This window comes from Varroa jacobsoni, unplaced genomic scaffold (genome assembly GCF_002532875.2).
Source record: "Varroa jacobsoni isolate VJ856 unplaced genomic scaffold, vjacob_1.0 scaffold_212, whole genome shotgun sequence".
In the NCBI taxonomy this organism is placed as follows: Eukaryota; Metazoa; Arthropoda; class Arachnida; order Mesostigmata; family Varroidae; genus Varroa; species Varroa jacobsoni.
In genome coordinates, this window is record NW_019213114.1 from 132,940 (window position 1) to 137,110 (window position 4,171).

A 4,171-nucleotide genomic window follows, 5' to 3' on the forward strand; every position below is an offset into this window, starting at 1 on the left:
ATACGCAAAATGGGCTGTTCTTAAACTCGAATAAATTTAGTGTATGAGTTGAAATTTGAGTGGAATTCTCGATACCGCTTCATTCGAGACATTCGTAGATGCCACAGCCATAGATTTATCTTGATCACTCGTTTCCACAACACAAAGTTCCTATAGCAAATTACTGCTGTTGTCAACATAGGCTGATGGTATGATGTTGAAATAGCGTATCGTGTACTAGCCCGGTTCGCAGCTGATCAAGGCATCTCACAACAAAAACAAGCATGACTGCACAAGAAATTAGCTTTATGTCTGTAATTGCAAGTTTTGTTTCTGCTTCCCTTTGTGGACCTGAAAATAACCATGTAAAAATACAAAAAAAAATTTCATTGTTGACAGTCGGGTTGTCGATATGTGACACAGTATTGCTTTACTGCGTAATACAGCATTATAATTTATAAGGAGTTTCGATCGAACCGCTCACGTATGTGTCCGTATGCGTCTAGAACCGCCTGGACTAGTTCTACCTTGAAAGCGTGCCCGAACGAAACCTTTCTCAACGGCTGCTGAGACCACACGTGTGAACACACGACGCTAGCCTTTGTACTTCGGCAACCTCCGCAACTTATTATAGGCCCACGAACGAGTACGTGTCTCAGAACAGTGAGTTTTAAATCAGACGAGGTTTTGCCCGTTATGTTCGACTGAAGTCGGCCACTTCAGGACCCCCCATCCCCCATCCCCCTAAAAAATGGGCACTGACACCGATTTTTTTTATTCCACATGAATGCCCCGGATCTGGCTGCTGTTAGCGCTGGAATCCTTAGCTTAGAAGCAGGCCGGCACACCACAGCAAGCACAGACGGTTAACCTACAACGCGCGCTGGTTGACTTTCGTAACTGTTTCGCTTCAGCTGTATCTCGGTGCACCCAGTAGTCGTGTGCGAGCTATGGAAGTGCCGTGAAGTCACGCAGCGACGATCGTCAGACAGTCGACGAATTTGTCACACAGGCGCGATTTTCTAATATCTGCTTGGAATGCCTTAAACTCTAACAGCAAGCTTGACGCGGTCCCGCAAAAATGGTTATTCCTGAATGAGCACGTATAGGTCTTCATCAACCCTTTAGACCCTTGCGCAGTATTCTTCCACATGAAGTGGTGTATTCCATGCAAACCAGTCGAATAGAAAAAAAGATCCGAACTCAAACTACGCCTGGCTTACCGCAGCGGATTATAATTAATATTAAACTGGACTTCGCAGAATTATATAAACAACGTCACATAGACGCTCATGCGATCAGCCGTAGGCACACGCTTCTCCAAGTCCCGAGTTTGTCCGTCTATCTTAAATTGAACTAGTTCCCCACTTCGGACGGTGCACTGGCACCGACACAGATACCATTTATTTGCTCTATAGCTTGTTCTTATGTATAATAATAATAACAACGGAAAAGCTTTGCTTGAAATATATTATTGGCACGCCTCTTCTAACGTGTGTATAGCTCTTAGCCAACGACCTGTAGTTGCCTTACTATGGTAAGATAACCCAGTCTCTCTACTAGCTCATTTGTGTTAATTACGTAAGATTGAGTTTTCTATTATAAGAAATGCTTCACTCCAAGGGAGGTTTCTCGTCAGGAAGAAGGACGTTCACAGGCGTCGAACTGGATTGACGGCGAACGGTGATTTTTGTCGTGTCTGTTACTCTAGTTAGGCGTTGGATGCCAGGACAGTACTAGCTCTCGGTTCATTATCGCACGTATGAAAAACGGTCGTTGGCATTTCCCGTCATAGCGACTATTTGATACAGCCAAAGAGTAAGAGAAATAAAATAATAAACTATTTTCAGATGGAAAAACGCTTATCTTTATTTGATAGTGTTAAACGTAAGGCTAAATGAAACGTTACACAACATGAGTGATTAGTTGCTGGAGCCAAAGCGTGTTCAAATGAATTATGGATCTAGTAAAGGAGCTGAAGAGAGAAATCGGTATTACTTCAAATGCAGTTATATGAAAGGCGTGTATTTGAATGATATACTGGTCTAGATTTTTATCTTGGTGGATGGTGAGAACATGGTTGAACGTACCTGAATGATCAATAAAATCAGAGTTAATCTGTTTAGGCAATGTCGCAAAAAGACGCATACATTAGCAAAAATCCCTAAACATATTCAAGACGCCGAAATCAAAATTCCTTTATTCAAACAATTGCCGAAGTTGTCAGTGCAACGTCTCACTCAGCATTGTTTGCCGTTTCTGCCACTTCACCGTACGAGCTGCTATGACGAACTAGATGATATAATAACATGGCTATTTCTACCCGTTGTTAGTTCGCGAGATGAATGAACAACGCCGGCTTCATCGTCAGTCATTTTACAATTTCATTGCTTTTTGTCTGAGCAAAGCGACAGTTAGTAATAGCTTCTGGCTTCACAAGCCCTACGGCAAGCCAATGGAATCAACTCTGTGACATTACGTCCCTATGTCTTGCACAAGCAAGCTACATAAAAGGCTTCCTATACAAGTGCTCGTTTGGGCCGAAGCAGAGCATTACTTGTAGATTGTCCGCCTGATGTGACACACTGCCTAAAGGGAATAGAATATATCCTTTTAGCAAAAAAAAAAATAAGCTAAATTTTCCCACGTTTCATAAATGCATAAAAAAAAAATCTCATTTGACAACTATTTGAACGTTGTCATTATATAATTAATTACATTCATACTATTAGCTAATATTCTGAAAGTAACGTTCGTATTGAAGATAAAGAATTGCCCGACGCAGATTGGCCAAGCCAGCTACGCGAACAGCTCAGCACAGTGTCACGTAGCCAGTAGGCCTGCCGAGCGGAGACAACCCAGTTGGGCCGGTAAAAAATGATCGTACACTAATGTAAATAGGAATAGTCCTAACTACGCAGCGATCCATACGATGCGATAGTACGTATGAGAAAATTGATGAGCATTTTGGTCCATTCTTTTTAAAGTTTTCTGTGCATTTGAATTGCCGTGGTCTGATCTTGTTCTATCGATTACTTACCATAACTGTAGCAGCTTCTCTATGATTATAACGGGCTCGAACACTCCATCTTGATTGAATTTCAGCGACATTTAAGACATACGAACATAGTCAATATCAGCCCGCCGTACAGCTTACCGTGTCATATACGGTAGCAATAGTCCCGCGGGGATTTCGCTTCTTGTGAGAGGATACATAGCTGCTTTGATATTGATTCGGTGTCTGCTCTCATTGGTCGGCGTAGATGAATTTTGTTATAGCTAGATAAGTTTATATAATGACAAATATCATATTATGTACATGAAATACCTTGTATACAAGTGTATAGATAAGGACCGCGTTCAATACTACTTCAAAGTATAGAGTTTGTTTAGAGATTTGTAATGGTGTCACGCTTGAAACGATCTCTTTACCATAAAATGTAACGGCAATAGAAAAAATGGGACATCTTTTTATTTTCCAATATGATGATTCCAACCTGACGGAACTGTCTCCTCTTAAAGATTGCCTAATACGTTATGTATGGTAGCGATCAGTTAGACCTAACTTTTATCGTCGAAGAACTGAGCTGCTACTGCTGCTCCTACTTTTTTTTTGCTGCGGCTAGCCTACTGCTATGTTTTGGTCTGTGGTTGCCTCGTTTTATAAGTTCCCTTTTGATCATGGACGCACAATTTACCGTTGTCATTTGCCTACTAACACTAATAAAACAAAGATCCTTGTTCTATTGTTCTAACACTTGCTTCCGTCAACAACTGAAATATGGAAGCAGTTATAACGAGAACATAACGACAAGCAAAAAAAAAATGTAAAATATGGGGAAAATAGCTAAATACAAAAATTAAATCATATACCTCAGGCGGGTGGCGGTCTTAGATCAATTTCGAAAAATTGCCATTCGACTATTTCGGTTCGTTAAATAATTACTGTGTTACTATAGCAAATTACTAAACAGCTTAACTATGACGTAAAGTTGTTAGTCGCTCCATAAAAAGCCATTCAAGTGATTTCTTTCAAAGAGGTTTCAAGTAATAAATGGCGCAAGAGCTATGCAATGTGGGTCGACGGTTGAACTTGGTTCTACTATAACTACTACCCGCCGCTAATTCCCGGTTCCTCTTTTACGCCTCGAGCGAACCTAAACAATTTGTTATTAGTACTACAGATCGGTAG